This window comes from Malurus melanocephalus, unplaced genomic scaffold (assembly GCF_030028575.1).
Source record: "Malurus melanocephalus ecotype Western Australia unplaced genomic scaffold, MMel_1.1 scaffold_63, whole genome shotgun sequence".
In the NCBI taxonomy this organism is placed as follows: domain Eukaryota; kingdom Metazoa; phylum Chordata; class Aves; order Passeriformes; family Maluridae; genus Malurus; species Malurus melanocephalus.
The window spans coordinates 1,407,187-1,421,004 of record NW_026623295.1 but is presented as its reverse complement, the minus strand read 5'-3'; positions in this window follow the sequence as shown (position 1 = coordinate 1,421,004).

Genomic DNA, 13,818 nt, shown 5'->3' with positions numbered 1-13,818 from the left:
TCACCGATCTTGCCTCTGGAACCTTCACCGATCTTGCCTCTGGAACCTGTGTTTTCTTTACAGTCTGGATTTCAGCTTCTCCCTGAAGRTAAATGAGTGTCACACTATAAACTTGACAAGGACCCATCTGCATGTCTATGCATTAGAAACTCAGTCCTCTTCCCATAAGACTTCCAATGACTGTTTTAGCAGTACAGCAACTAATTTCCAATAGCCTGTGGAAGTTTGCCATTGGGCTTGAAATTTCCTGCCAGGCTGGTTTCTGCCAGTTTATGACAGTATTTGTGCATCTTTATCCTTATGATCTCACCAGGAGTCTGAAGCAAAGGTAAAATGTATTTATACAGAAATAGACTTTACCTTGTTTCCTCAAAAATCCACAATATTATATCAGAATAGTTCAATTTGACCACAAGAAAATTATTAAATCCTCCATCATGAATGATTCTGTGCATTCCTTTATAATAATCATAAATTAGTCCTCTATATTTTTCATTAGCAGTTTTTAAAGAACTGCATTAGCATCCTAGTCAACTAGGATCTTAGTTCTGATCTCTTCAGTTGTTTAATTAAAAAGTAGATCTTCACCCTTCTTATATATTAGGTTATAGATTCAAAATGAAAGTAGAAAGTCTGCCCCTCCTTTAAAATGCAATTGAAGTTTCTCAACTCATTAGTTTTCATTTTAATTGAAGTAACATTGCTCCCTGGGTTGCTTAAAAACAGGARTGAAACATCCATCCATCTTCTTACACCACTTGTTCAATTTCTGCCCATCTGGACTCTGTTCTTATCAGAGACATGTCGGTAGAGCTTCCTCAGTGCAAGTGTGAGGAGAAAAGAGAAAAATTGGCGTCTTTACATACCAAGACAAGCTGAAATCTCTGAGAGGCAAGTTGTGACCATTCTTGGCATGACACTTTTAGAAGTTTCTGCCTCCCAGAGTCCACTTCACCACTGTGCTGGTAGTACCATGCAGCAGAAAGTGACACTCCAAGCCTTTTCTGCTCACTCCTCAGCATCTCAGCTTAAGCGGCTAGAGGGAGCAATGTCTGCATGCAGGATGTGTTACCCTTTTCTTGCTGCCTCTTTGGTTTGGAGGGGCGAAGGAGAGCATGAGACAGAATCAGCAGTGAAGAACTGGTGAGAACTGCAATGCCTCCCACATGGATAAAAGCAATGGACCCAATCCTTCAAGAAACRGGCTGTGCAAGATGGAACTGGAGCACCCGGGGCATCAGAAGAACAAAGCAAAGTGTGAAATGAATCTCAGAAGGGGATTCACTTCCCCTGTTGGTTCAGCTGAACTCAGCTGCCCAGCCTGAGCCAGGATAAGGTCATCTCTCCAAGGCCAGTAACACTGCTAYCAAATGGCAGAACTGTGACAGGTCTCAGACCATAACATGGGAAAACCATGGCTGAGAGAATGCATCCTGTTTCCCTGCTGCACTCACACCAAACGCTGTACTGATATTATACAAGCAGCTTCCCTTCTGTTGGATTTKCTTGCACCTGTTATAATCTAATTAGGAGGAAATTGGACTTCCTTTGCTAACATCATAAGCACAGGCAACATAAACATATAAATCTTTCTCTTAAATTCCTTTTTCTTCTTTTGAAATGGCAGAAGACTGCCCTTCGAACCCAATGTGCAATTCTCTTTTGCAYAGCATGTTGAATAATGAATTGAGCTTATATCTACCACAGATGAAAATCATGCTTTTCTGAAATCYATTCACTGCTTCAGAGACCCCAAATCCTCTAGGTGCTATACATTTCAGCTGTCATAAATCCATGTAATGTTCCTGTGCATGACACTATTCATTTAGACCACCAATTTAGTTAAATTGGCAGATATGAAAAAGCCACATGTAACCAAACAACTCCCCAGTGATCACACAGCTGCTGATGCKGAAGGGACTGTGTGCTTTATTCAGCCGTAGTCAGGCGCATCCATCCACATTTACCACCTGCTGTCAATACAACGTCAGGTGGAGCTGTGTAGTYCTCACTAAGCTTACTTCTATTCAAGCCGATCTCCTTAAGGCTTTTGCAAGGAAATTAATGCAGTAGGTGGGATCCTGCACCCACCTCCCCTGTGGCTCGTAAGAATTTCCCCACTGGTTGGATTAGGGCCCAAAGACCAGCTCTCAAATGTGAGGAAAACTAGAATCTGGCCCTCATTTCACTTTCTTTGCAAGACRCTCTTGTGTGCATCAAGAATAATTCRGTGAAAAAACAGAAAACACCCTGAAAAAAGGGCATTTATTACTCTTATCTCTGAAGTTTAGATCCTGCCATTCACATTAGAGTTCAATAATGCTTACTCTCTATGGAGTTCTGGACATTCTCAAAGTAGTTTGGGGACCTTCTCAAACTCAGCCAGACAAGGTATAGCAAATCAGGCTATTTGGCCCCCATTCAGCAATGTCTTTAAGCAAAWCCCTATGACCCCTCAATGTAAGTAGCCAAGTGCTTCAGTGATGCAGGTCTTCAAACAGCAAGGAAGTCACATCTCAAAGTGGCATCACATATTTCTAAAAYGAGCGTATGGCTCTTAATGTTTTCTGAAAGGCTTCTGTTTCACAATATGTATCAATTTATTGTGCAGAATCTAGTTTTCCAAAATTTTTTGCATAATGAAAGTCATCAGGAAAAACTAAGTTTGTTTTTTTATAGAACGAGCAGAATGTGTTCAGATTATATTTCTCTTTGGCATACAACAAAGAACAACCAGAGGATGTGCTTTCTTCACATAGAATTCACCATTGTCTCAATGTGAAATGGGAGAAATGCATGCTTTTCTGTTCAAATCACTATAAATCAGCTTTCATCATGAACTTTCTGCATAAAATTAGCCTGCCCAACCATGTAAACAAATAAATGAATCAATGCAACATTGTTTCTATATGGTATACTGTCATCGTTCATTAGTAATTTAATTCTGTATRTGTTCTGTAGTTTGATAGACAAGTTGTGCATGGGAAAAAAAACCTAACATTCTTAAGACTTTGGCACCTACAGCAAAGCTATTAAATTCATATTAATGCATCAAAATAAGTAATCAGCAACTCTGAAAATCAGGTCATTCATTCTTGTGCCTAAATATAGATCTAGATGATTAACTTTAGGCATTCACAGTTGAAAAATGTTCATCCAAATGTGTCATCAGGGAGGGTTGAATAGATTTCTAGAAGAAACACTTGAGAGAAAAATTCTAAACGATAACAATTTAGATGATAAACAGTATTATAATTTATTATTCATATAGTTCTATTAGTGTGCCTGGCATTCTAAAGGCAAGAGAAGAAATACAGCTAAATATGCTATTCTAAATATACTTTAAAGGCTAGAACTAAGGCTATAAAGATTTAGAACACAATTACTGGTGTTCAGCTGATTGTGGTATTTTTCAAAGGAAAGAATTTACACAGAGATTTTTCTCCTCTGCCCTGTGAAAATAAAAGGTAAGATAATACTCGCCAACTTAAACTTCATAAAACAAAATTTTCCAGCTTTGACCTATATCCATCAAGATATTTAGATGCTTAATTTTTATGTCAACATACAGCTTCCCACTGATATCAAGGATAAACAATGAGAAACAGAGATGGGATTAATCTCTAAAATAAGTAGACAGCAAAGTAATTCCAAAGAGTGACATACATGACATTAAGGTAAGTGTCTTGGAAAGATTTATGATATTGCTCTTCTTCTGTTAATTTGAGAGGAAGAAAGACAACTAGTTTCATCTGGGCATCTGAYTTTCAGAGGTGAAATAAATCCTTTTATGGGTGCCTACATCAAAGCTGATTTTGTTTTACAAAGATTTATTTCTTTTGGATTGAGGACACAAAAATCCCAGCACTAGTAGATGCTGAGATTTAGGAATATTCAGSACCCAAAAATCCCATGTCTTTGTATAAAAATTTATGACCTCTCATGACCAAGAATAAAGTAGAGACTTTAAAAGTATCAATGAATTTTTTCAAAGGGAGCAATCACACTCTTGACAAAGCGAAAAGCAAGTTTTCAMTTGAACAGAGGGGAACAGGTAAGAGCACCAAGAAAAGATGTGCTCCTATTTAAAGATGTGTTAAACGATTCATAGATTCCTGGTGAATCTCACTCCTGGCAGGCAGTGTAGTAAGCAGATAGTGGCCATTTTAGTGTAATTCTGTGACAGCTTTTGGCATCCCAACCAGTGAGTACAATGATTGCTCTTCCTAAGGATCTAACAGCACTAATGAAGAGGTACTGAAAAATTTTAAATGCAAAAAAAAAAAAAAAAATGCATTATAGCAGGGCCATTCACAGAAATAAATTCATAATAACTGCCTATTTTGCAAAGAGGAAGATGGATGTTGTTTAACGGGGTCTTTTCATCAGTAAAACACTCATTTCTATCCCTCTAAAGTGTTGCAATGTGTTACAAAGAACTCGTTCCTTTTGTGTCTAGGGACTAAACAGTTGCAGTGTAAAAAATTCCCATGAAGATAGTAATGAAGCCAGAACCTGGAAAGCACTTTATATGTGCACACCTAGATTACAGATAAAAAGAAATGTTTACAGATTCAAGTCTACCCATGCTACCGTTCCCTGACATGGCAATGGCAGCAAACCACCTCCTAAGCCTACCTTCAGCAGTGACACTCAATTTCTTGTGGAGTGTAGCAGTGTTGGACAGTACATCTTTTCAGTATGTATGGCAAAGCTGAGGCATAGGAATCTGTTAACTATCAGTGATGTAGCCACCAAATTCTTTCATAAAGGAAGCAAGAGCTGGTTCAGGGAGGGTCAGATCTGTCCTTATAAAACAGGCTAGATGGATCAAAACTCTCTCTCTCCCCCCACTGGCAGTGGAGTCTAGAGGCAAGCTTTCTAATTATGGGCCAGAGACCTAATTTTTAGATAGTAGTATTTGGATAAGACATAAGCCTACAGCATCTTTAAGTTTAAGATTAAGGTATGTTAAGGGTATGTTTTGCTGAAACATAATTCTTATAAACTTATCAACTTCCCAAAACAAGGAAAGTGATAAAAACACAAGCAAACCTCAAGCACCACCAGAGCAAACCGATGTATGAGAAGCACAGATTTATCCCATCACCACAGAACAGCATGTAAGGGCCTGCAACACTCACAGCACAGTTAAACAAGCCACGCTTCAGCTGGTTACCAACTCTGAACAGCACTGTCAGTGCTTTCCCGACAACTCCCAACTTCTGCAGGACTCCTCCCGTGCCAGCAGCGCCTGTCTTTGTACGGTGCCATTCCCACCAGCAGGGCACGCAGCACTACAGCTGGGAGGGGGCAATGGGTACAATGCCAGCTCCTGACCACCCCTGTCACCAACAAAACTGACCACCTTTCCACTGCTCCCAAGCAGTCTCCGATAAGGAACTCCTACTGGGAGTTGTCATTTTGACAGAAGGTATCAATGACCCACTTTCTCCAACTGACACATGTGGCAGAGGTTCCACTCGTCCTTCCATTATCTTGCACATTTTTAAGGAGAATTATTAAACTCTCACTTCATCAGAGTCCCCCCCCCCCACACTCAGGCTCTCCTTGAAGCAGGGTGAAATAGCAATAATGAGGCTGAATAAATCTGATGCAGTGAATATCACTGTTCTTAGGACTAGTCTAGAGCAAATAGAAAAAATAGTTATGCATCTGTAGTGTCCATAAATCTCATTATTTGGGTCCAGCTGATCTAGGCCTAGGACAAGTATTTTGTGTCAAATTATGCAAACCATCCTCTCCATGATAAAATCAACCTGATAAAAAACTGATCTTACAAATAGAAAGCATTTTTTGAAAATTCTAATATTTTTACAGTAACTCTATTACAGAGAGAATAGAGAAGACCCATTTAATTATTCTATATGTTTTAAACAATTTTTACTAGCTTTTCTCATTTGCATGGACTTGAGAATTTTTGTCCACTTGCAAAGGCAAATATTCTTCTTTAACATAGTCAGTGTTGATGGAAAAACAGAATAAAGAGGATGTTTGCAGTTTATGGGTACATCTGGTGATGCTGCAGCTCAAGAGCCRAATTGATATTATTTCATTGAATGTCATCTATCACCAGTTAACTACAATCCCCACAGTTCCCATATTAAAGAAACCGGGCATATTTGAATCAAGGTTTTAAATTTTGCCCTTCCTGTCCTTCTAGACATTTATAAAGGAAATTGTAATTTATGACCATAAAGGTTTATTCTGCTGCCAAGCCACTAGATGAAAAGAAGAAGTCTTCATACTCACAGGGCCTTCACATAGTTAAGAGCATGTAACCTCAGTGACCTGCAACATCAAATGAGAAAAAACAAGCTCACTCTTTCAGCTTTTAGCTTTATGCACTTTGAATCTACAATTAACTCAGTTCTGAGCATCTGGTCTTTTTAACCCCTTACATTCAAAGGTCATTTGGTCTTCCAGCAGTCAAATTTGCTGACATGCCAAACACCATTTCATTCTTATTAAAATGGAGACCAGTTGGTGACAWGTAAAATTGGTGGGGTTATATGTTTTTCTGATCATTCTTGTTATTTACAATTACATTGAAATTCTAAAAATTAAAAATATTCATTCTGTCCGTTATCATGACACCTCTTCTAGCAAATATGAAATAAGGTGCATGTCAGAGTTTACGCACTGATCACTTACCAATTTACAAGTAGCTCCAGTGGTCTCTTGTCTTTCAAGCATCTGTCATGGAGGTTAGCTTGGAGTGATTGGTTTGGTTCGTGCCACTGCTGCTTTTCTAACTCCATTAGGTTCTGGCACTGATGAAAGTAGGTCTCTGATGCCACTGAAAGCAATAGCAGAGTCCTGAGGTCTGTACTACAAATAATTGGCTGAGAAATAGTCATGATTCTGTATTTTCATCCCAGGTTTGTCCCAGATTTGTTCAAATATGAAGCTTTTAAAACGAAGTCTGGGGATCTCAGTGTTAGAGATTCATTTGAGACATATCCTTAATTCTCCAATAGAATGAAGATATTTTTGTGACTGCTTCAAACATTAAATAAGTCAATTTGAACATCCATTCATCCTGCTCAGAAATGAACTCTTTGGTTTATATCGTACAGCTGGTAACTATAAAAGATCTATCACTCTTACAAATATTTAGGCTTTGTTAAACTAGCTCATTGAAGCCAATCAGACTGTTAGGTGCACAACTTAAAGCACTTGAGTTCAGCCTTATTTAAAAGGCTGTGAAAGAGATGAGRAAAAAAGAATCAATTTCATTTAATTTGAGACAACTTACTGAGGCAATAGGTAATAAACAGGGAATTYAATAATCTTAAATTATTTTATGCAACGGATAAAGCAAAGACAGTATCTCCAGAGAACCATTTTTGTTAAATCACTCTTAACTGGCATTGTCACACCCCCAGCCCAATACTTCAATGCAGGATTCATAAATAATACCGGAATCAAGCCATCTTTTTCAGCTGCTTCTAGATTACCATTCATACCCGAATTAGCATATCAAGGTAGGAAGAAATGCATGAATATTTATTATCTCTATTTCCACATGGAAGCTTAAATGAAGAATTTGCAAGAATATGAGGGGCAGACCTACAAATATTATTTATATGTTCAAGCAAAACCTTTGAGCTAAAATTCTGATGGCGTAGTAATGACTTTGAAGAAGTGAAAAAGCTGTGTCTATGAGCATGTTATTTCTGTGAGATATCACTGAAATAATGGYAACAATTACTCTAATTGGCTGTACTGACAATGAGAGCAATTCATGGAGCCCTTGAAAATAGGCAGCTAGGAAACAAGGGGAAGAGCACAGCTGAAGGCAACTGATCTATGGCAGTGCACATAAGCCAGGCAATGTTTCGGCACAATGAGAGCACATGAACTCCCAGGCCTTTCTCCTTTTCACCCTTCAAACTTTTAGTGGCAAAACTTCCAATCACTGCCTGGCAGCTCCTCCTCAGTGTCAAGCCCTCTTTCCCTCTCGCCAGTCACTGCCCAGRAGACTACAGGAAAGGCTCTTCCAGTGTCCATTCTGCTATCAACAACCATCAGATTTTCCATGGAGAGGTTAAGGGTAGAAACCATCCTGTCTCTATTATTTCTCCCCACTAGATCTCAGAAAGCCACGGATTACCATACACACTGTCTCAATATCATGCAGCCCTTCTCAGCCCTTCCTGTATTTTAGAAAAGACTGGGAAATCTGGTGTGCAACTGTAAGACTCTATTCATTTTCTTGAATAGAGAGAGGAACACTTATAATCCAGGGAGTTTACAGATATGCCCAACTTTCTCAGGTACCCACACATCTCTATGGCTTAGAAAGAAGGTTATCCCTTCCTCCCAGGTATAGGTAGCAAAAACATAGACACATTTGCACTCAGAATAGGTAAATACCATGTTAATAGTAAATACCACCTCTGAACACTACACAGAGGTACAATGACATTTTATTACATCATTTATGATTGTCCCATCACAGAAAATCCCCAACTGATTCCTCCATTTTTCCAAGTAACCTGTCAGTGGACTAAAAATAATGCTATTTACTCATCACATCAGAGCAGCTGGTCCATCTCAGACCAAACAGCATCTGTTTTGGTTTCAACAGTCGAAAGAAGATGAGAAAAGGGAGCTTTTTAGGAAGGAGAAAGAAGGGGAGGATAGGGAACATAGAGAGGAAAAAACAGAACAAGGAGGGGGAGATGAGAAAGAACATCGCTGAAAGCAACTTTTACTGCAGTTTAAGATTAATGACTGCTCATCCACAAGCACTCTACAATCTGAAGTAAGTGGAAGAAACTGGAGCTGCTACTCAACAGCCAGTGTAGCCCTTTGCAGAGATAAAAAGCAGTACGCTGATGTTCCCACTCAGACATATAAAACCAATGTGATGTATGTAGCTTTTAAGTGTTGGTGCAGCATAAAAGTTTTATTGCTGCTTTGGCTTGGAGAAAGCTTCAAACCTCAGTTTAGGAATTGCAAGCCCCTGTAAAAATGGTTATGAAAGGCATTTTTCCTAATCACGTTAGCAAACCCTTCTCTCCATTTTCCCTCTCATTAAAAAGCTTAAATATTTTACAGCTATAGTGTGCRGGCTTATGTCCAGATTACCCTTCATTAAATGACTTTTACAGTAACTGGATACAAGCCTTTTCTATTATTACACAGCAGCTAATTATGTCTCCTTTGTTTTCATTTCATCGTTTTAAACAAAGCTTTTAGGGACCCAGCTACTCTGTGAGAGGTGTTGCCAAGCTGAACACATTTCCAGCAAATCCCAGCTGGGCTGCATTCATTTCATCTGATGATCTTTGCAACATGAAGTAGCTTTTTGGAAAAAAAAAAAAAAAAAAAAAAAAAAAGAGAGAAAATATAAAAAAAAAAAGAAAAAAATATTTTAAAGGTGGGGGGAAAAAAGGGAAAAAGACAAAAAACAAGAAGTAGACAGGTAGGAAAGAGAAGAAAAATAACAACATCCAACCTATAGTGCTCTCACACTGCTTTAGAGCAATGACAACTTCTCACTGGGGAAAAATCTGTCAGGATCTTAGGGAAGAATGAAATATGATGTACAGTGGTTCTAAACATCATAGCTAAGCTATGTGAATGATCAGTTCTATCAGGCATTTTCTGAATTCTGACAGCATTGCTGTTTTCAGATTACTGCAGTAATGTTTCCAAAGTGTATTATTATATTCACGGCAAGAAAAGAAGGGGAGGAAGCCTGAAAATTACTTCCCTTCTGGCAATGAATTGTCATTTATGTCCCACATTGAGCCAGCTYCTCACATTGCCCAGGAAGCTAAGGGAACCAACAAAAAGATATGATTTCCCCAGAGCTGGGGAGCCAAGGGAAATGATCAGGCATCTGAAGACTCCCCAGGGTGCAAAGAGCAATAGCAAAAGGCTTTGCTAAAGAGAAATATTTTTCAGGGTCTGTGCAAATAAAATCTACATTTAGGTTTTATTTTAATTGCTCATTCTCGTCCATGATACACTGAACGAGAGTGTAATCAAAGTAATCATATCAGAAAGGATAGCGAGATTTGTTATGTATGTTTGTATGTACAAGGTAGTATATTGTGCCTTGTGAACAATGTGTAAGATGGCTGGCCCTTGCTCCACAGAGCCCTAATGGCCCACAAGTAAACAAGCCTTCTCTTCTCCTCCTTTTCTCAGGAGYGTTTCATAACACTGCTTTAACTTTTTTTCATTGTTCTTTCATCCTTTTAAGCCTTCCTTYACCAGGTAGCTTTCTAACCCTTCTTGAGCAGATGGCACTCAACTAGCTCTCGGGGGAAAGACTTGGAATCTCCCAGCAAGCAACATGCTTTGGTCTTGTGACTCCCACCCTTTACTTGCTACATATTTGCAGTTTTGGTCACATGGAAAACTTTCTGGGATTTAGTGGGTATAAAATCTCAGAAGCAGTAAATTTGATGATCCTCTATTGCTGTGAATCTAGAAGTTTATAGGATTCTTAAGGGACTGTTAACCTTTCTAAAAAGATTTCAAAAAGACATGTCATTGTAAGGAATTCAGTAGGAAACTGAAGAGACTGGACACTTGACCTTATGTCTACGCAGTAGAGTAGATGGTTCACAAAATATGTGACGCTTTTCGGTGACTTATGGTGTATCCATGTGTTCTCACCACATACCAACAGGGAGCCTCCTTCTTTGCCACCTCAATACCTTCTCATGTAGACAGGGGAGGAAATGAGCTGCCAAAGGCAGTAGATATGACAGCCCTTCTTCAGTCTTCATATCTTGTAAAGAGGGTATGCAGGAGTTTTGTTCATGCATTCCCATCCCAGTTCTAGGTCTTTCTTCAGCTAAATAGGAGCCTGGATAACCACTCTTTCCAAAAATCAGCTCTAGCTGCCTAAATAGTATATTATTGCCCTTCATCCCAAATATTGACAGAGCAGTATGACCAGTACTCTCTTAAGATCAGTATAAAGGCCAGAAAATAGAAAGCATGCACTTTACTCCAGAAAAGTRCTTCTCTCCACTCACTTCACCCAGTCTTCTTATTAACACCAAGCTTCATGGACTGTTTCAGAAAGAACCATGAGGTGAGAATACACCTTTATCTCCCACCAAAAGAAGACTGAAAGCAGCCTCCTATTCTATTAATCCACAGACCTCCAATCCCATTTGCCTTATACAACAGCAAAAAAAAAAAAAAAAAAAAAAAAAGCACAAGCTCCCTTCCCTTGTTTCAGTTACAGAAAATTTAAGCAGGGAAATTAAAAATGGCTTAGCGAAAATGTAGCTCTGCAAGATCCTCAGCCAGGTTACCTTTCCAAATCATGCTTGTTTTTCAGAGATATTTGTTCACGGAATAGAAAAATATGGAAAAAGACCCATCTGCCAATGTAGGTGTGGCCTTCATTTTCCTCTGAAAAACCCCTGACATTTCTCTCCCTTTTCAGCCCAAAAGAAGAGGGCTAATCACATAAGAGGACCCCCAAAAGCCTGTCTCCTTGCTGCTGTTCYATTGCACGGGCTTTGGCAGAAACACAGCAGGGGTCCGATGCAGCTGTTGGAGAGCCTGCCCTGCCTGCCTGGCTTTGCCTCTGCTCCTGCTATTTTGCTACTATACATGCAGGATAAATACCAAAAAGAAAAGCCTGTCAGGCAGACCATTTCCCATTATTTGGAAATTAGCAGGCTTTATACTGTTTCTAAAACTAATTGTTTCCATTATCAGAACACTGCAATGTTGTACGCATCCACAAGAAATCACATAAATGTATTTCTTTCTTTAATATACTGGGCTTTTTTTTTCCCCTGTGAATAGTTTTTCTCCCTTTTTTCTGAGACTCCATTCAAGAGAAATATAATACAAACTCAGGTACAAACAGACTGTGGGTAATTATTTTCTTGTGCCCTTTAGTACCAGCAGAACAATTTGTTCTCCTTAATTTCAAAAGAGAGCAACAATTAATTTAGCTAATGAGAATTACAGAAAAAAAAAAAAACACAAACACAAACAAGTACTTCAAACGATTTCTAACCTATGAAAAAAATCTTATTTTGGTCCTGATGCTAAAAAAAAACAGTCTTTGCATAAATAGTCTTACTGAAGCTTTATCCTTTAAAACTTATTCCCAGGATTGTGGATTTGGCAAATGCAGGCTTTAAATTGCTGTTGTATTGATGAACTGATTTGCTTGCAAAGTCCTTTTCTGAGAGAGGATATTATTACCAAGCTGGAAGCTAAGACATAAGCCCAGGATACTACCCAGGAGCAAATGGAGCAAATGTTTGTAATTTTTGACAACAGCACACAGACTTAGACTTTTTTACTGTCACTTTACTAAGGAGAAGAAGAAGAAAAAAGAAGTGCTTTTGCTGGTTCAAACATCCCCCTTAGCAGAAAAAGGCCTGCAGGGAAAAGAAAACATATAAAAATGCACTGAAGCAAAGTAATGCTCCTTGAAGCTGGCTGTGCCCCTAAACTATGCTCCTGAGATTATATCCCGAGGCGGCAGGGGGCATGGTTAAGAGCAATTCTCCCCGGCTCCAAAAGAATGAAAGCAAGTGTCAGCACTGCCATAAAATCAATGCATGGATGATTGCTCCCAGGATGACTCGAAGCAGCAGTGACATGAGTCTGGACATGGTGCTGGTGAGGAATCAGCCCTAATGGCTTTCCATCTGATCCCTGGCTGCAGGGGTCAGTTCAGCTGCACGGGGTTGAAAAGYGAGGTCACAGATCTGATGTGTCAGCGTGCAGCCAGCTCGTGACACTTGTTGCGCTGTAAAGAGAAGATTGCCAGACGGGATGGTGGAGTTTAGGATACAACAAAAATCTGGCAGGTTTCCTTGTACGCTGTTAATCCACTGTTCCTATACCTTATAGAGCTCTATTTAGTGGGGTTTTCCCAGTTTTGAGGTCTGAATTACAGCTTGTTCATCAGTTAGATGCTGTTAAAACAGGGCAGATTCAYATAATCACCATCACAATATAGGGGTACTTTTAATCCTTATATTATGGTAATTACCTTGCATCTGATACGTTTTCCAGGATGTGTTAGCCTGGTCTAGTGAGCATGGACCAGCATTATACACCACTAGAAACATCTCTCTCCTTACCTCGAGGGTGACTGTKTTCTTGCTCACAAAATTTGCACTAGTGTAATTAAAACTGGTTTTCAAACTGACTCAGCCTTTAGCTAGCACAGCTTCTTTGCACAGGGCCACTTTCATCAGTTTACCATCAGATTAGAGGAGCTAGCACAGGCTTCAGTCCCATGAAGCATTTGAGACTGCCCTGCTCACCAGTTGCCATCTGTCAGCTGAACCATAACAACAGATTATAAACCCATTCCTGGCCTGCCCCTAGTGTCCAATAAAATGCTGTTAAAAGACCTACTTTCTGTCCCCTGACCAGCTTTTCAGGACCACACAACACCCTGGGGTATGCCAAGCGTAGCTGGATCTTCTCACACCTGGTCTCAGAGGCAACAGAGCAGCTCCCCTCATTCCACCAACAAGCTTAGTACCTTCAGTTCTTTTCCTCTTCACTGCACTATGCAACAGACCTGGAAATCAAGCCTTTGACAGTGACTATTAAGAGTGAATGAGAATTCTAATTCCAAGCACTTGCAYTGTGAATGGGGTTAATTTCCCTACACTCCCTGAAGGACATCAGGAGGTGAAAGAAGGGAGACATATGCCCTGAAATCCCAAAATGGCAAAACAGTTCCCTTTCTTCATTGTATTCTGCCTCTCCTCATGAAAGAGATGACAAGAACAGTATGACCACTGGTGCAAACAACATCTGCACTCAGCTGCATAAGAA